This window comes from Dermacentor variabilis, chromosome 2 (genome assembly GCF_050947875.1).
Source record: "Dermacentor variabilis isolate Ectoservices chromosome 2, ASM5094787v1, whole genome shotgun sequence".
Classification (NCBI taxonomy): Eukaryota; Metazoa; Arthropoda; class Arachnida; order Ixodida; family Ixodidae; genus Dermacentor; species Dermacentor variabilis.
The window spans coordinates 273159918-273180476 of NC_134569.1; the positions used below are offsets into that span (position 1 = coordinate 273159918).

Genomic DNA, 20559 nt, shown 5'->3' on the forward strand with positions numbered 1-20559 from the left:
AATGGAAGAACAGCCACGCTCTTCCACAGGTAACTTCCATCGAGGCTGTCCAATACCCAGAAATTTTTAGGATGAACTTGTATAAATGTGTGACCGCTGAAGCAAGGGGAGACAAATCCTCTGTTAACTTTTGGTACAGGTGAACTCGTATAATGAATTTTTGTGTCTATGACTGCTGAAGCGAGCATGCTGCAGGCCTTTAGTTAAATGTGTAGTCGCCAAGCTACCTGTGATGGCTTCAGAAATATTTTGCTGCGACCACGAAAAGGTTGCATTAAGCTTCTGTTTACTTGCTTAGTTGCCTTCAAGCCTGTGAACACTTAGACTGAATTTGTATCTGTGACCACTCAACTACAGCAAGTATCAAGTAAGTTCTAGTATGTGTGAAATCAGTTTGGTTTTGAGGGGAAGCAAGCAAGGTTCTGGTAACCTAAAGTATCTAACATATCTGATCAGTTCAGCAAATATTGCATTGGTGGGCCTGCGACCACGAAAGTGGACCCACAGTAACATCGTAACTTCTGTAGGGGCCCCACTGCGAATTCTAAAATTTGCTTGCTACCCAAAGAACATTTGTAAACAGTTTAATTGATGCCCACTTTTGCTAACCATGCTGCATCCTAAAAACTCCTTATTCCTGAGCATGTATGATGAAATTATTGCATTTTATTTGTTTTGCATTGATGCGCTTTACTGAAAACTGCTGAGCGTATTTGAGAGTTGAACTTGTGATCTTCCTGCAACTGTTTTATTGAAATAAATGCTCCATTTTATTCAGATTGTCAAACAATTCAGTAGCCTGCATAACTTAGTGAGGTAGCTTTGTTCCTGCTAGCCCCAAGAAAGTTGAGCTTGCATGTCTATGTGTTTTGAATAATTGCAGTTTTATCAAGTTCCATGTAACGTATTAGCTTACCGTAGCAGGGAATTATGTGCGCAATGCTTAGCAGCATTGGAGCCTATTTTAGCATGCTTTGAGATGCGGTGGGTGTATTGTTGGCCTGTCTCCTGGTACTTAAGCTTTTGCATGACTAAAATGTTTGGTCACCTTATTGGACATCTAGGACGGATCTTCAAGGACCATGCATTTCCTTTTCATTATTACCCCACACGTCAACACAAAATCAAACCAAGTTTTGTTAAGGGAATGTAAAACGCAGCAAGCCTGTTGCACTACTAGGGCACATTGTGAGGAACGTCCCTATGATGTTAATTTATAATCAATATGAACGTCCTATGGATATACCACATGCGCAGCCAAATGTGCCCCAAATTTCGCACAAATGTCCTTTGGACGGCAGGTAACACAAAATGTCCCAGTAGCGTCCGAAATCCTGATAAAATTACCTTAGGACGTACTAGGCATTAATCAATAAGAATAATTCATATTTACACATCGCTTGGACATCCCAATATCCCTTTATGTCGCTCGTGGGACGCTTATATGAACCTCAATTCGTGTGCATGGGACAGCATATCCAATATTGATCCACAGGCTCCTTACATATGTCCGAAGGACATTCGAATGTCCCGCTTCGGATCTCTGGTGGCCATCTGCAGGACGTTGGCGGTCCAATGGGAAGGGACGCTGCTCGAGTGTTGCCACTTGAATGAAGTCTTTAATACATCCGTTAAATCGCTGTACTTTATCGTTCGCCTGCGGGTAGTACTCGGACGAATGTCTCATGCGAATACCGCCATCTTGCAGGAAAGCTTCGAGCTCCCGAGATGAAACTGGTGCGTTATGGCAAACAATTTCATCCGGGTAGTCTTGGCTCGCAAACACAGGCAAGAAGAAGCTTGTTACTGCGCGGGATGCGGTATCGCTGCAGAAGTATACTTCGGGCCACTTGGAATAGTAATAGACCAGCGGTATTGCATGTCTGAAATCGTGTGGCGCTATCTCAAATGGGCCGACAATGTCCATGCCCAGCTACAGCCAGGTCTGGTCTGGAAAGGGGACCGGTTTTAATGGTGCAGCAGTCACTATGGTGCTCTTGTCTGCTGCCTGGTATATGCTGCACATCGCTAGCTCGCTTTGGCGGTCCATGGTTGGCCACCAATATATTTCTCACAGCCGCGCTTTTGCTCGCACCATTCCAGGATGAGCCTCCTGAGCAGCAACAATTACTTGTGGCGTAAGTGATTCGGGAACCACAAGCCGTTCGCCAGGCAAGGTCAAGTTGTTTATCCCTGAAAGTTCGTCCTGTACCTTGAAGAAGTGGTGAAGTATGTCCGTGAAGGATTTCTAAACTGGCCACGACCACTGTATATAGGCCTTGGTTTGTTGCATGACGCTGTTTTTCAACTGGGCCTCTTCAAAATGCTCTCTGGTAATGCAAGAAGGAATTTGGAGAACTGAAACCATTTCGTCTAATAAAGTTTCTTCTTCCTGCGAAGATGAAACAGGAAGACGTGAAAGTACATCAGATACTTGATATTTGCACCCTTTTCGATACTAGAATGTATGGCTGTATGGTAATAGGCGCTCTGCCCATCGTGTAGAGCGCCTATTACTAAGGAAAATTTCCTTGGTCCTTGAGTTGAAAGCAATGTTACCAAGGCTTGGTGGTCAGTTAGTAGCGTGAAGTGGCATCCCCCCCAGGTGCACGTGCCGCCTGTCGCACGCCGAAACACACTCATGTGCTTCACGTTCTCCTACTAAATATTTCCTTTCTGCAAGTGAAACAACTCGAGACGCGAAGGCGACGCTGTGAACTCCATGTCCATCCATCTGCTGTAGAACCACACCACCCGCAGTCGGAAGCGTCAGGGGAAGCAACTGAAAGAGCTGCATCGAATATTCATAGTATGGGGCTGGACGCCAGTGCCTTCTGACCTTTCAAAAACTGGCGTCTATCTCGTTAGGCCAAACGAATGACTACCCCTTTCTCAGAAGAAATAGGATTGGCTCGAATATCTCGGCAATGTTGGGAATGCACCTAGCGTAGTATTCGACCAGTCCCAGGAAAGATCGAAGGCAGGCTGCGTTCGTGGGCGCAAGAGTGTCCTGTATGGAGAGGACCTTTTCCCCCAGAGGAAAAATACTGTTTTCTCTTGCCCTTGTGACACATTTCCTGTTTAGTTTGAGTATGACCTCTTTAAAGCGCCTCAGCAATGCGGCAAGGTTAGCTGTGTGCTCCTGTCAGCCCTTTCCGAAGACGATAATATTGTTACGAATGATGTCTATTTACAAGGTGAAACGAGGTCCGAGATGGAAGCTACGGGCCAGGCCCAGCCAGCGCAGAGTACCCCGAGATCACGCGCGCACACTCTACTTCTTCTTTCTCTGGCTCAGCCACGCAGTGTTGTGACATTTTCCCCGGGGGCAGACGAAGCTCGCTGAAGGAGTTAAAGGGACCTGTAATTGTACTGCTTGAGTCTGGCCACGTGAACAACTTGCGTCGCACGTGAACGCCGATTACTTGCCGTCACTTTGGCGACGACATAGTTCACATCACTCAAGGGACTGAGTATAACGAATGGTCCGGTTTATGTGGCGAGAAACTTGCGGTACAATCCCTTTTTGCGAACAGGTGTCCACAACCAAACAGAATCACCGGGAGTAAAACTGACGCGGATATGCCGCGCATCATAGCGAATCTTGTTGTGGCCTTGTGAGGACAACGTCCTGAGATGCTCCAGTCGACGTACTTCCTTAGCACGACACAGAGTTTGGGCGATGGAAGGATCTTCTTGGCACGATCAAGGTAGAATAGTGTCCAGAAAGCTCTGGGGAGCTGGTGCGTAGAGCAAGAAGAACGGCACATATCCAGTAACTTCGTGCTTGGCACTATTGTACGCGTACGTTACAAAAAGTAAGACGGCGTCCCAATTCTTCTGGTCAGCAGCGACCTACATTGATAACATGTTGGCAAGGGTTCGATTCGTCCGCTCCGTGAGGCCATTGGTTTGCGGGTGTTAAGGAGTGGAATGACGATATGCAGAATCACAAAGCCGTAAAAGTTCTTCAACGAAGTCGGCGGTGAATTGCCTTCCACGGTCACTGATGACAACCCGGGGAGCGCCGTGACGCAGTATGACGTGATGCAACAAAAATGAAGAGACATCTGCTGCAGTGGCAGATGGAAGTGCCGCCGTTTCCGTGTAGCGAGTAAGATAATCAACGCATACTATAAAACAGTGGAAGCCAGCTGACTTCTTTGGGAGTGGGCCAAGCAAGTCGATGCCGACTTTTTCAAAGGGTAACGTTGGTGGCCTAACTGCTTTTAAATAGCCTGCTGGGGCCGTCCTCGTTTGCTTGTGGCGCTGGCAAACAGTACAGCTGGCGACATACTGTTTCATTGTTTTCCAGAGCTTGGGCCAGAAAAATCTCTAAGTCGGTGTAGTGTGCGTGCAAACCCAAGGTACCCGGACGTGATATCGTCATGCATGGAACGAAGGACAGCAGGGCGCAGGTTTTCGGGCACAACTAGAAGCAATGAGGGACCATCAGCCGAATAATTTTTTTGTACAGCAAACCATTACGAAAAGTAAACGGTGTTGTTCCTGCTGGCTCAGGTGCAGCTGCCCGTAGGGATTTCAAGGTAGGGTTGCAACGTTGCTCGCTCTCGAAGGTACGCAGGTCTAGAAAGTCGGATGAGATGGAAACTAGGTAGTCATCGAATTCATCATCCTCAGCTTTAGTGTGCGGCGAAGGGAGACGGGATAGGCAATCAGCATCCGTGTGACAGCGTCCGCTCTTGTAGTTAACGAAAAAGCTGTACTCTTGAAGGCGCGAAGCCCAGCGGGCCAACCGACCAGACGGGTCACGCAGCCCAACCAGCCAACAGAGTGAATGATGGTCAGTCACTATCGTGAATGCGCGGCCATGTAGATACGCACGAAACTTCTGAATGGCGAATACGACTGCTAGGCACTCGAGTTCAGTAACGATGTAGTTTGTCTCCGCTTTTTTAAGTCTCCGAATAGCGCAGGCAATCACATGCTCACGGCCATCGCAGAGCTGAACAAGCACCATGCCATCACTTGCACCTCTGGCGTCAGTGTGCAGCTCAGTTGGCGCCTCCAGATCAAAATACCGCAGGGCCGGTCCAGATGTCAACGAAAATTTCAGCTGTTGAAACGCCGACTCGCAGTCAGCAGTCCGCAAGTATGGGGTGTCTAGTGAAGGAGAGACGTGAGGGGAGAGGCAAGCTGTGCGAAATTCTTGATAAAGCGCCGGAAATATGAGCAATGGCCCAAAAAGCTTCGCAGATCTTTCTCCGTTTGTGGCTGTTGCAAGTCGCGAACCGCTGCTATCTTTTCAAGGTCGGGTCGTATGCCGCCTTGGTCGACTAGAAAGCCTAGTACGAGGGCTTGACGCTCACCGAAATGACATTTCTTCGAGTTTAAGATGAGGCCAGCTTGCTGGATACAGTCAAGAACGATCGACAGGCGCTGATTGTGCTCGTGAATTATCCGGCCGTCGATAATGACGTCGTCTAAATAGCACATGCAAATTTCCCATTTGAGTCCGTGGAGCACGGTATCTACAAATCGATCGAATGTCGTTGGAGCGTTGCATAAGCCAAAGGGCATAACGTTGAACTCAAAGAGTCCGTCAGGTGTCACGAAGGCTGTCTTCTCCTTGTCTGAGGGGTGCATGGGAATTTGCCAATATCCTGACCGTAAATCAACAGAAGAGAAATACGACGCGGAGTGGAGGCAGGCGACAGCGTCAGCTATTCGTGGTAGGGGGTACACGTCTCTCTTTGTGACGGTGTTTAGGCAGCGATAGTCCACACAGAATCTCCATGAGTTGTCTTTTTTCTTCACTAGGATCACAGGAGCAGCCCAAGGGCTACATGATTCCTGGATCACTCTTTTCTGTAACATTTCTTCGACCTGCTCGGTGATGACTTTTCTCTCGGAAGGTGAAACGCGGTAGGACTTCTGACGAATTGGCGTTGCTTGCCCTGTATGGATGCGGCGTTGCATACGAGACGCCGGTGGTGTATGGCACGCTCGTTGGCCTTGAGCAAAACCAAACACTGTGGCGTAGCGAGCGAGCACAGCTTCCAGCAGACACTGCTCACTAGAAGACAGCGACTTGTTAATCATGCGCTTAATGTCAGCAAGATTATCATGGTTGGAATCGTGGTTTGATTTTTTTCGGCAGTTGACATTTCGACCATTCCGACGCTGACAATGGCTTGTTCATCAAAACTTGCCAGTTTAAGTCCTAGCGGCAATTGGGTTGAAACGTTCACTGTCCACAAACGAGTACAACCATCAGTGGTGACAACGAGGGAGCTAGGGACTGTCGCATTCTTCTTGAGCGCATTGTTATAATCTGGCTCAGCTAAACCACAAGAACCTGTACGAGGGCGAGAAGTATTCACAGGTACAAACATTGCAGCCTGAGGGGGCAAACACACATCTTGTGACACGGAGAGAACGTCAGCGGCATCCCTGGTGCTATCTGTCATTCAAGTTCGCGCGTCACGGCGAAGAGAAATCGCGCCACTTCCACAATCCAAAGTTGCCCCCCACTCACGCAAGAAATGAATTCCTAAAATAATGTCATGCGTTGTACGTTCAAGCACAGTAAATTCACTTCGAAATGTCTGGTCCCCTATCGTAACTGAAAGAGAGCAGACCCCAAGTGGGCGTAACATTTCCCCGCCAACTCCACGAAAGGTAGCGTTCCGATCCCAAGAAAACATAACATTTTGTCCAAGACGATTTTTGAAGGACAGGCTCATAACAGAAACTGCCGCCCCGGTGTCAACTAAAGCAAAAGCACTCAATCAACTAAAACGCACACTTTGTTTATAAACGATTTTGCACAGGGGGGTCTTGATGAAGATGAACATATTCAGGCCTCACCCCCGTCGGTCGCACCAACTAGTTTCCCAGCGGCGCCGGTGATAACTAGCGACGACGAGGTGATGGAGAGCGTCGTTGTCTTGTCCGTGGTGGTGTGAGGCTGCGTTCGGAAACGGGGGAATCACTGCGGTTCGCGCGTCCCTGCTGCAGCCGCTGGAAGGAACTGGGACACGGCCAGGGCTCGTTAGCGGGCACGCGGGTTGTGTAGGAATTAAACCGTAGAGCACGCTGCTGGCGGCGGTGGCAATACCTAGCAATGTGTTCAGGCACACCGCAGCTATAGCAAATGCGGCGAGTCGCGGCTTCTCGCAGGTGGCACCGGTGACATGGGTGTCATGGGTGGAAACGTACTCTCAGGCTGGTTGTAGGAGGGTAGAGCCCGTGGAACAAATCGTTGTGGTGCATCTTGTCGGCCTCCCAGACTTGTCGGTTGCGTTGGCAAGTTGCTGCTCTCTGTACGATCAGCATAGGTACTGCGAGGTTCTCGGTAACTCTGAGGTGCCCAGGTGGCCGGTGGCACACGAGAACGATGACCAAATGCACACTGATGGCACACATGAGCGTCGTCAACAACTTTCAAACTCTTCTTTAACTACTTGCCGAATCACCGAGGAGATGTCGTCGTGTGTTGGGATGGAGGCACTTGCAATAGTAGTAACATCGTCCAAGCGTCCAAACTTTGGCACAATCCTTCTTCTTTTCAGCGCTTCAAACGCCCAGCAGTGTTTCCTCAGATCAGACGGAGTACTAAGATCTTCCTTCGTTATAAGAAAATTATAAACGTCTTCAGCGATTCCATTAAGCAGATGTCCTACTTTGTCTTCGTCTGTCATGGTAGCGCTGACGATTCCGCATAATTTCAGAACAGCCTCTATTTACGTTGTACATGTTTCGCCAGGTAATTGAGCTCGTCGGGAATGCGTCTGCTCAGCCTTCTTTTTCTTAGAGATCGGGTCCCCGAAGCACTTGGTGAATTCTTCTACAAGATTATCCCAGCTTGTCAGAACGCTCTCGTGGTTTTCAAACCAGAGGAGCGCGGTTCCAGCGAGAAAAAAAAACCCGTTATCGAGCTGCTTCGTAGTGCTCCAGTGGTTGTGGCGACTCACTCTGTTGTAGTGTTTAAGCCAGTCGTCGACGTCTTCGTTCGCCTTCCCCGAAAAGTGGGTGGCTCTCGTAGCGGTGTCCAGTAGCCAGCGTGACCTCCGTGATTGCTGTCTGGTCCGCCGCAGGGGGGGGGGTCGTCATTGCCTTCTCCGGAATCGGCAATGTCCGCTGCTTGTGGTCGTAAACCGGCCAAGTGCCTACTCCGTCGGACAGTTGGTAGAGCTGGGTCGTGCAAGATCGTCCAAGATTTACCCCGCACGTTGACCAAAGATGTTACGAATGATGTTTATTTACAAGGTGAAACGAGGTCCGAAATGGAAGCTACAGGCCAGGCCCAGCCAGCGCAGAGTACCCCGAGATCACGCGCGCACACTCTACTTCTTCTTTCTCTGCCTCAGTCGCGCAGTGCTGCGACAATATCATCAACATAGAAATGCACGCCGCTACATGCCTGTAGAATTTTGGACATCGTACTCTCCAATGCAGTGGCCGCGGAAGCCAGCACGAAGCACACACGTTTAAACCAAAAGAGGCCCCGGTGGGTTATAAATGCATTTAAATCGCAGCTTTCAGGATAAAGCAAGACCTGGCGGCAAACGGAGCCTATGTCCAGTTTGGAAAAAGGTGTTGCACCCATTAGACTATGCAATAGCTGTTCTGTATAAGGAAGGTGAAAGCTGTCTGCTACGACGGCTCTTTTTATCTGTCGAAGGTTTACACACAAACAAATACCTCCCGCTTTATTTTTAACCACTACAACGGGGGACATCCATTCCAACGCGTTGACGCACTTTACCACGTCCAGCTCTTTCGACCGTCGCACTTCTTTCAAGACCACTGGTCACAGTGAGAGTGGATGGCATTTCATTGTTTGCACTGTGGATCGCGTTTTGACATGGTGGACGAAACCTTTCGCGAGACGAAGCCCTGGATGAAAGGTAGTTCCAAACTCTTAAACTAAGTGTATTGGGAGGTGAATGGCCTGCTGGGCCTCCGTCTTGTCAGAGGACTGCTCGTTTCGAGCATGAGTGTTAGTGCTGTTGTTTCAAGACACCGCTGCTGCGAGCCATCAATCCGCAGACCAATTGCCTTGATGGCATCAACGCCCACGGCATAGAAAAGAAGGCATGTTGTGGCATCCTTGTATGTGACGTCTGCGAAGAAAGAATCACGGACTGGAATTGACCACTTTGAATAATCTGATAGCCTACTCTAGGAACAGAAAACGCATGTCCTTCAAAATGCTCCCTAAAAAGGAAATGAGCTCTAATGGAAACTGATGATCCTGAATCTACTTGGAAGAAAGAGACAGAGAGAAAACTTTTATTGTGAAGTTTGAGGGGAGTTTTCCTTCCCAGCGATGTGGGCTAGGGTGGCGTCTGCTTTGCCGTGACGCTATGAGCCCATTCCGCCAACCGTATCTGGTCTTGCGGGATCGAAGTTTTCGTCTTCGTCTCGCACTCGTCATGTGTGGGAGATCGCCTAAAGAGTTCTCTCGGGGAAGGGTTCTTTTAGCACTCCCACAAGATGTGAGCTTCGTCCGCCAGGGGGCAGCTACAATGTTTGCAGTTTGGTGGATATTCACCAGCGGTCATTGCAGCTAGCCTTTTTGGACTAAGTACAGATCTAGTCTGTATTCTCCTGAGGTTAGTGGCCTGTATTCTTGTTAGTGTCTTGTGCGGGCATGGATATATTCAAAGATTCAAAGATTCAAAGAGTTTATTCAGACAACGTGGTACAGTTGCCTAGGGCGCAGACCAAAAGGCAAGTGGTTGCCTGACAAGGAGTCTGTGCCCTTGCTCCCATTCGAGAGCACAAGACATTCAGCGCATAAAATCAGCACTAAACATGATCGAAATACAGAGTGGTTGGTAACATTGAGACGAGAGTTATTTCATATTGAATATGTATGTACAATTGGGAAAATTGCTGTAAGAGACAACAGAAAAAAAAAGAAAGGAGTGGTTATGCCTGCAGTGACAATAGATACATAGTGATGCTATATTTTAAAGATTTGAATGATTTACTTTCTTGGATAATGTTTACAGCCGGATGGTGATCGTTTAAAAAACTGGAAATTCTGTAGCTAAGTTTCTGGGTGCCGTAGTTTGTACGTATTTTTTCCTTATTGTAACATATGTGCCGGGTGTTGTAGGTGTGTGCTTTCGTTAGATATTGTTGAAAAAAAGCCGTAGGATCGGAATGCATTTGTAGGTAACTAGCTAACGCTATCTTTTTGTTTATAACATTCCACAGTGTAAGCAGTTGATTTCGCCTGGATTCGCGGTAATAAACGGTCATTTCGTTATAGGTGTGGATACCTTCGTGTCGGTCAACCCCGTCAGGCAAGCCCACCTCCCGGTTACTAGCTGCTCGGGCGGCTAGGTGGGCGGCCTCATTGCCAGGGTTGCCCGCATAAGCGGGTACCCACACCAATTGGTTGAGATTTTTGTTGATGATTCTAAATGCTCGAGGGGAAATGAAACCTGAGGTGTTGTTACGAATCGCTGTTTTCGAGTCGGATATAATAATTTTGGTGCCCGGAATGGAGGTGCCCATGGCGATGGCGGCCTCTTCCGCCTCCACAATGGAAGACGTGTTTACTGTTGCACAGCTGATGGTGTGTCCGGCGCCATTAGTGACGACTATGGAGTGTCGACCATCACTTGTGCGAGCAGCGTCCACATATATGGCGGGTTGGTTTTTGTAGCATTGCCAGAGTGCCACCGCCCTAGCTTTGCGTCTACTGCTGTTTTCAGTGCTCATGTTTTTCGGAAGCGGGGGGTCCGGATAGTGTTACGTATCCGCTGTCGTCGCGGGATGTCTAAGGCTGGGCGACACCCTAAGGTGTCGAGGATCCGCTGTCCCGCGTATGAGCCGGATAATCGAACTGTTTCAGCCCATTTGTGGGCCTCTATGATTTCCTCAACGTTAATATGCACGCCTAGACTCAAGAGTGCCTCTGTATTAGTACATTTTGGTAGCCCAAGAACCTATTTGAATAACGTTCGGATTAGACCGTTAATCCGTTCCAAATGCCTCTTCCTGAGATGCAGGTAAGGGCAGACATACGCCACTCGGCTCAGAAAGAAAGCCTGAATAAGCCTGCAGGCATCTTTCTCCTTAACTCCGTGCCGTCGGCTGGAGACCCTCCTGAGAAGGTTCTGTAATTGCCTAGCTGTAGTTTGGAGTCGTGCTACGGCTTCTTGGTTGTGCATGTTTTGCTGGATCCGCAATCCTAACACTCTGATTTTAGGAACGGGTGGGACCGGTTGTCCAGCTACCTGAACCTGAATGTGTGCGGGCATATTGGCAGCCGGATTTGCGAGATTTTTGTTCCGGACTATAAGCAATTCTGATTTTTTCGGCGAACAGCTGAGGCCATTGTTGCGAGCGTGTTTCTGCACTGCGTCAGCCGCTGCCTGCAGTGATTCTGAAATTTCTCCATCCAACCCAGTGCACGTCCAGATCGTTACGTCATCGGCGCAGATGGTGTGTCTGATATGGGGAACCTCTTTGAGCTGTCGGGATAAGCCACTCATGGTGGTATTAAAGAGGAAAGGAGAAAGTACTGCTCCCTGTGGTGTACCTCTAGTGCCGAGCTCTATGTTTTTACTTTTAATATCGCCTATGTTTGTGGTGGCAGTACGTCCCTTGAAGAATGTGGTAATATAGGTAAATGTTCTCTTACCTACGTTCATGTTGGATACGTTTTCTAGAATGGCTTGATGTGAGACATTGTCAAACGCCTTGTGTCTGTCTAATGCTAACACTGTTCGAGTTGCGCGTATAGGCGCTGGGTTAAGGATATCATTTTGTACTTGCCACAGTATGTCTTGGGTGCACAGTTTATGTCGAAAGCCGATCATTGTCTCTGGGAAGAGGCTGTTGGTTTCGGCATAGTCAACCAGCCTATTGAGAACCGTATGCTCCATAGCCCTACCAAGACAAGATGTAAGGGATATGGGTCTGAGGTTCTCTAGACTGAGTGACTTGCCCGGTTTAGGAATGAAGACCACGCTAGCGTGCTTCCACTCTTGCGGGATAGTACCGTTTTGCCAGTGCTGATTAAAAAGCTTGGTGATTATTGTTATGGTAGGGTCATCTAGATTCCTGAGCATTTTGTTGGTGATGTTATCTTTACCGGCTAATGATGTCGTGCGTAGGCAGCTGAGAGCGGCGCGTACTTCGGCCTCGGTGATGTCTTCGTCTAAAGTTGTGTTTTCGTCTCGTCTGTACTCTATATATACACCCGGCTCCCGTTCTGTATTATGATATTGCCCGATCAAGAGGTTTACGAATTCCGAGTCTGTTCCCGGGAAACTGTGTACGATTTTCTGAATCCTTTTATGAGCAACACATTTAGAGTGTTGTGGATCTAGCATGTGTTTAAGCAGGGTCCAGGCGTTTTTTTGCTCAACTGGCCATTCATGTTGTCGCATAATTGGTTCCATTGCATAGTGCTGAGCTCGCAAGAAGAGTCCTGAATCTCTTTCTCTAGGGCGGCGAATTCGTGGCGCAGGGTGTGGTTGATCTTATTCTTCATCCATCTCTGCTGAAGGTCTTGATGCTTTTCCCATAGATCTAGGAGTTTTGAGTCTGGCACGGGGCCTGCCTCTTCTATCGGTGCCATGGTTGTGGCATTGTCCACGTCCTGGATAAGCTCATTCGTCCACGCAGTGGGGTCTGCTATATCGGTGAGCTGTTTGCCGTTTCTTGCGTATCGGAATACGTGCCATTTGGTATGTGGAATTAGCTTCATTTTCATTTTATGCCCTTTGGAAGGGATATTGATAACAACGAGATAGTGATCGCTCCCAAGACTAGTTTCGGTGTTATCTCAAAGAGCCCCATTGGCATTTTCGACGAAGCATATGTCGGGTGTGATATTCCTGCTTACACTGTTGCCGATACGCGTGGGCCTATCTGGTTCAGTGTTGAGTGTAAGTTCTAAGTCACTTATCACTGAATATAGCACATTGCCTTTCCTAGTGCAGGTTTTGTATGGCCAGACTGTGTGCGGAGCGTTAAAATCTCCTGCAACAACCAGTTGTTCCTTCTCTGCGGCTTTACATGCTTTTTTCAGGAGGGCAATAAATCTGTTGCTTTTATCTTTCGGGGAGTTGTACAAGTTAAGGATGAATACACATCTGTGTTCCATTTTTTCTAGGCAGTAGCTGTAGAAACGTGCAAGGAATTTTGTGTTCCTCCAGACCAATTTGCATTGCCGTAAGGTTGCGTTGTATCGTAACTGCTGTAGAAGGTTTGTTGTCGGCTTCAGTTAATTCATTGAACGTGGTATACCCAGTAATTTTGACTTGCGTGCCTGTTTCCTGTAAGGCTACAACATCTACCTTGGGATCAAAGCTAGCGAGTTGGAACTGCAGTGCTGCACGATTTTGCTTAAAGGATCTGTAATTCCATTGTATAATCTTAATAGTTTCAGCCATCTTTTTTGGTGTACGGTTCTGCCCTTATCGGCAATGCGGATGTCATTTTGAAGCCCTTAGAGTTGAGCACTTTGGTGGCTGTGGTGGCAAGTTGTTCGTGTTCCGGGCTTTGTGTAAGGCCCTGCGTACATTCGGTTCTATACACAGCGCCTATCCTGGTAAGGTCGTGGGCTACCATCTGCTGAAATTCTGCGGTAGACTTTATGTGATTGGAGAATGTCTCAGCTAGCTGAGCAATTGCTCCTTCTAACTTATGTACTCTGTCCGTAGCGTTAGAGGCTTCGGACTCTTTGGGTGTGTCCCGCACTGACGCTTTGCGTTTGTTTGATGGTTCGGCCTCCATCGATTCAAGTTCAGCTTTCCGAACACAGGCCACTATTTCACGTGCAGCCGGCGTCATAGAGGCGCCTTCAATTGGCTGCCTACTTTCTAGGGCCCTGATTTTGGCATTGGCTGCCTCTAACTGTCGTCTCAGTGCTCAAATGTCGTCAGTGAGCTCCCTCACCTGGTTTGCATCCTCTTGAGGTCGTGCGGGCGTGAGGTTGGGCTCGGGATTGGCTGACCAGGCAACCTTCCGTGATACCGCCTGGTCACTGCGTTGTTTGGAGTTGGGCTGGTTGCGAGACTGGCTGTTGCTCCGGCTGCGCTGCCTGCTGCCACTTCTACTATTTCAAGCTTCGCGCTGATCGGAGCGCATGAAAGAGCGGCCGTGCCGCACGGCGTCTCGGTAGCTCGTCCCGCTCTGTGTGCTGGCGCCAGATGCGTTTTGTGCGCCACTCGCCGGTGGCCCTGCTGTCGTCGACTTGGTCGCGCTTCCTCTTTTTCCTTCCCGGCTGGTTGTCTGCGCTGCGCAAGTGGATAGAAGCGATAGCGGCAGCTGGGAGCGCCGGTAGGGTGACTGCCGCGGCAGATGGTGCAACGCGCTTTGCACGCTGCCACAGTTCCCCGTGGCGGCGTCTCATGTTCTTCGTCGCCGCAATGGTGACATCGTTGTCGTCTTGGGTCCGGACAGACATCGGAGCGATGGCCAATCCGGCGACAGTTAAAGGAGGCTTCAATCCGTTCGCGGAATGGATGCACATTAAAGATTGAGGCCCAAAATCGGACGTGCTTGGGTAATGTTTGTCCGGCAAATGTCACCACAATATGGCGAGAGGATCCTAGCCTTCTTGCTACAGCGATTTCCAATCCTCGATTTCTTGTGCATATCTCCTTGAATATGTCGGCGTCATTCTCGTCCGAATAAGCGTAATAGATAACGCCTTTCACTGAATTTTCTGGGGCCGGTGCGTATGCAAAAACGGCACATTCCTGTTCCTCAAGTTTAAGGCATTTGATGTTATAAGAAGCTTCAGCTCTTACTCTGGATGGGGTGCTGATCAGCGCAGTGTCGCTGGTAGGGTGTACTCTGACTTGATGTTCTTGCACCGCTTCATCCAGGTTAGCTTGGGCGGCAGCACACAATGTACGCAGAATCTTTGCTTGGCCGCAAGATAGCAGGTTGATCGAGCACTGTGGGGGAATGATTATTTTGTAATCTTCGGCCGGGAGCTTCGCTAGGGGTCTTCGCTTCGGTAATGACGGCGGGCGAGCGCGATATCTCGGTGCGCTGCTTGGCGTTTCACTCGGCGTCCCTTTGTTCCTTTCGGCGGCTGGCTGCGTCTTGGCGTCATTCTTGCGTCGGGCATATCGCCACTGCGTGTCGAGAGCGGTCCAACTGCCGTCGTTCAGTTCTTCGTCGTTGATGGTTTCCCCATCCACGACGATTTCCATGCTGCAGAATTTTCGGATTATATCCGTACGAATAATTAACACGGTAACGTGAATTACAGGGTGAGCGGACGTTGTCAAAGTCAAAATACTAAAACTTCCTCATTGGACGAATTTTCGCTTTCTACCTTAGGAACCGATGCGACGTCTCCTTTGTATCAAACGGAGCGGAAGTGACGAGTGATACCGCAACGATGAGAATGCTTGTTTTTGGCGGAACAGTGAAACAAGGCAGTGTTGTGCTGGGATAAACCGCAATGGTGACAACGTGACTCGTGGCAGCGTGAACGCTTCGAGCTGCCGTCTGAATATGGTGCGCACGTTGGCGTCTTTTCACGAGTATTTATGTGCTGAACATTGCATGGGCAAAATCTTCGAGATCGTTGGTTATCTCCTCAAACTGCGTTGCTATGAGTACAGAAAACAATGGTAGGCTAGTTGGTATTGCATCTTAATAGTTTCTAGCGCAAAGAAACGAACGACACGAGAGAAGGCACACAAGACACATCGCTCTGTGGTGTGCCTTCTCTCGTGCTGTGCGTATTTTTGCACTAATAACTATTAACATGAGTACAGCTCTAGAAAACTAGAGAGAGTACTCTTCCATAAAAAACTGCTCACGCAAGCTCGGAGACGATACACCCGCGACCAGCTGGTCACTCAGTAAGCCTTCCTTTGAATGAAACTAGCACGTAGCAGAAAATTCCCCCAATTCGGTAACGTATCATTCATTGCTTGACCAGCCTGCTGAACGCGCCTACCGAAACAGTAACGTTCGGGAACTTCATTGCTTGATGTAGTGAAATGATCATGCAGAACGGTGACTGCGGTGTCATACGAGGATGTTTCAGGTCGTGTGTCCGAAATGCCTTTGCTAGCTTCTGATAGCTTATCACTAGCAGTTGTTTCCCGGGCTTAGCGTTTTCTGAAGATGGAAAAGGCAGGGTGTAAAATATGCGCTGGCCTTCTACGCCAAAACTATGAAGTAGCGCCTTGCGACGATCTGCATGCAATGCTTTGCACCCGAAGCGAGCAGGAAGTTCTCGAAGATGCGGAGTCACTGCGGCCACGCAACAGCAGGACGGCCAGGCGCGGGCACGAATGGGGGCAGCGGGGTGAGCGTCGAAACGCTCATGATGCAGGAAAGCCGTTGGCAAAATTCATGCCCCACGATGCCGAATAACCCTCGTCGCCAATGTAGGGGGACGTGTATAGCTGACGAAGGAAGAGTCATCTAGCAAAGTACACAGCAGCAAAAATCTCATTATTAAAGCAGACGCATGCTTATATACATTGGGCGACAATAGTATCATTAGGGGCAAAGATCACCAAACGAAAACGAAATATAAAACAAAGAGCTTGTCTCATTTGCGGAAGCTTATAATAATAGCGCGTTTCCTCCGCGCTATTATACTATTATCCGCGGAACGCCGATTTCACGCTTCAGAAGCAGGTATTGGTACGTCTCAACGATACCGTCCAGGTCGGGGCTTGCATATAGGCTCACCAAAATAATTATTCTAACGCGAAAGGCATACTGGCTCGCTCTTCAAGTAGATTCAAAGCATGGTAAGTGAGTAGTCTCACTTAATACGGCGGTAACGGTTGGTCTGCGGACAGCCTTATCTACTGGGATTTTAATGAATGATTCTGCTGTGCTGATTAAGGAAACCAACGCCAAGACTTACGTCTCGCGAGCATTTCTGCAGGATAATGAAGGGTAGGTCTGGTTATGAATAGTATTATTTGCAACGCCGATTCCAGTCGGTGTCATTAGGTGTCCTCCACCTGTCCACATTTCAGAGCTGTTCCAGGCACTCTTAATCTGCTTCAATTGCGTGAGAAGAATCCACTGACCACAGAAGTGTCGGCTGCTATCTGAGCTAGAACGGGGCTATGTGACCGTGTCAGCATCACTTCTATGTCAGCGGTTCTCTGTCCTTCGTTGCAGATAGGCCGAGGCATCAGGTCACGGCTGCCTCGCATTATGGCGCTGTTGTTACGTCGAATATTTAGGTTTCCTCTTGGCAGCATTTTTTTGCTTCGAGTCTACTCTAATGCGGCGTGTCGATGGTACGTCGTCGGCATGGTTGTCGCAGCATCATCGTCGTCGCTGGAGGATCTTCGGCCTTTCGACCAACAGAAACCGTACCACCAATTGGTCGCTTCTTTCAGTTTTCCAGATATGGGCTGGCAAGCCGGCCACTGGTTGGCAATTGTGCGGTTGTCGGGGACGTCACGTGGTCGTTGACCTTGTTGGGGACACTGTGCATTGACTACCAAGCCTGGTAGTTCCATCTCGCTGTATGGGACACGGCGGTAGACATCCCCGGCTTCTTCGCAGTGATAGCATAGCGGGCGGTTGTCCGGAGCGCTTCACCACACGTCTACCCTCTTTGTGGAGCTGTTACGTCGATAGGCGGGTGGCCTAATTGCGGCTGGCTGCGGAACGTTGCAATGATGGAGCCCTGGTGCGAGCGATGAAGGGAAACACAACGGTTGGAGATGGCGGCTTAACTTATCGGTTCCCACTGAGTTTGCGGCGCATCAGACACTCTAAAGGACTGCTGGACGTCTTCCCAGGCGATGTCAGCAATTAATGCAGCCTGAAGCACAAGCCTTGGAAACATGGTTTGTAGTTATTTGTGCGCAACTCCGCCTATTGTTTTCTCGGGCGGTTGAAGCAAAGTGCTTGAACCTTCGCGCACTTTGGCATTGAGCGTCGATCATACGGGCGTGTTCGCTTTTCGAGCATCTTCTCACTCATATGTGGCTTGTTGAAAAAAATTATGCTGCGGTCTTGGGCGCGTTGCGTAGCAGAACGGAGAATAGTTCTTATTTCACGCCACGCATCAAGAAACCGGATCTCATGGTTGTGATCATCACGTTGCAAAGGCGTGTGACGCGAGGAAGATGAAGGAGAACGTGTATGATTTGATTTGCATTAGACGGCACCTGAACACGAAGAATATCTTCTGCTATAACCAAGCATGCAAGGTTGTTCGTAAACAGGAAAAAAAGTGTAGTCTCATGAGGTTGCGCTTGAAGTCCGGGGCGTGGTGAAACTCATAGAGTCTTCGAGGTGGAACGATCGCGGGTAGAGTGGTGACCGACGTGGAAAAGTGGACGCAGCACTACGGGGCAGGAAAAGATGGAGGGCCGACAGCTCCATAGACGACAGCAGGCCACTCCGAGGTCTCATGCAAGACGACGGCCCAAGGCGCTCGTTTTGATGACGGACGCCCGGTGTCCTGAACCTCACGCGTAGGTGCGTGCTCCGAGACGACAACATGACGATCTGAGGCCTCATGCAAGGCGACGACCCAAGCTGCTCTTCGTCTCGATGACGGACACCCGCTCTCCTGAACTTCGCGCGTAGATATGGGTTCGAGGTTGCGGCAGGCCGCTCCTAGGTCTCGTGCCGTCCAACGACCCAAGGCGTTGTCGGTCCCGAAGACGGACGCCCGGTCAAGTGAAACTGACTCGTAGATGTGGGTTCCGTAGGCCTTGCGGCCCTAGCCGTGCTGGCATTCCAAAGAACTCCCTACGCCAGCCCCTTTTTTTCATTCACTGCACGAGCCTCCCTTGTCTTTCTATTCCTCTTGTTGAGGACAGCCGCAATGTGACTTTTTCTGTCTTTTTGTTTTTGCTGCAATTTCCCCTGAAGAGCAAAAATGCTGAATGATTTAAAACAAGAAATTCGTGATATGCGCGCCTCTCTGGAGCAAGAGTTTAGGAAGGGAAATAGAATAAGAATAGCCTGGGTCATACGAACAAATGTTTTGAGGCAATGTGCACCACCATGAATGATACTGAGAAAGAAAACACTGCAGTCAAGGCTGAGGACGCTTGCCTCACCCTGAGTGCACACTACTGAAGAAGCATGTACTGGAAGCTGAGCTTAGAATTGTAGAACTAGACCAATATTCCAGAAATAAGAATCTGCAAATCAAAGGTGTTCCAACTTCACAGGGCGATAACCTTTCTACCATTATTAAAATAGCCGAAGAAGTTGTAGGTAAGCCTATTAGCGAAAATTATGTTGAGATCTGTCACAGCGTTCCGACGAGGGATTGCGGGCAGTGCAACACTGTGGTTAAATATGGACAGCTGGGCTAGTTGGTTGTGCTTAGCATTATGAAACATCATTCCAGCGCACAATTCAACACGGACGAGAAGAGAAAGACTGGCGTTCGTGCTTTCTTTCTGTTCTCGTCCGTTTTCAATTGTGCGCTGGAACGATGTTTCATAATGCAACATTGTGGTACAGTTCCGCAGCTGGTCAAAACTCAACGCAGTCCTCAACAAAACTAGAAAGAAGCGACTGTCGGCCACTGACCTTGGCTACACACAGTCTTGTGCTGTGTTTGTCAATGAACACCTGTGCTCTGAATTTAAAAAAAAAATGGACATGACGATTGCACGCAAGAAGGGAAAGAATTGGCGTTTCACTTGGACGCGAGACGGCAAGATTTTTTGCTAGGAAAAGTGAATCCTTCCGGTCGTTGCAAATAACGGATGTCTCTGATCTAGAAAAAAAAATTGACCAACTAAGGTTTCATGGCTACTAACGCTGACGTCAGGTCTAAAAGCGCTACGCACTCATCATATCTTGCGCCACATCAAGTCGGCAGCCTGTGGCAAAAGTAAGAACTGCGTGTCTTTTATCCCTCTTAATGCGCAGTCTGCCCGAAATGAAGAGGAACAGATTCCTGCATGCATCGCTACGCTTGGCTTTGCTCTTGACATACTGATGGTGACAGAAACGTGGCGTCAATGTGAATCAGTTCTCAAGTTGCCCGGCTACGAAGCATTTTTATGAATCGGTCATGTCGAAGAGGAGGTGGCGTTATGTTAATGGCGAAAAGCACACTCCGTTGCAACATGGTTGCGTCTTTTTCCTTTGTTACGTTGTATTATGAAGAGCTTACTGTTCAGTGCAATGATAATGTTTTCTGCGTCCTATATCGACCTCCAGGATCATGCACGCAGAACTTTCTGTCTTTTATTGAAAAACGCTTCTTCTGGGTGACTGATAATGGTTACAAGGTAATTCTTGCAGGTGACCTAAACATAAATTTTTTTAAAGGCTTCTACTTCTCGAGAAGAACTTAGCAAGACAATCGAATAAAATGGCTTTGAAAATGTTATAAATAGTCCCACTCGTGTTTCAACAGATACGTCAACATTAATTGACTCTTCTTTGAATAATATCGTTAATATCGGCAAGTTTGCGGCAATAACATAGCCATGTCCACTTTGAGGGGACAGAAACAGATGGGCACACTTAGCTGCCAGTGACATAGAAACACATGGCCAGCATGCTGTGGAAACTGCAGCATCTGTCTTCACTACTATCCTAATACGACACATCTTAACCAACATCCCCCATTCTAACAATTTA

General features: G+C 48.7%; 1 protein-coding gene across 1 annotated transcript in view; it reads left to right on the top strand.

Annotated features, from left to right (window-relative positions):
* Positions 1-20559, top strand: part of LOC142571273 (monocarboxylate transporter 13-like) — a 682600-nt gene that overhangs the window by 434922 nt on the left and 227119 nt on the right. The window lies entirely within an intron of this gene.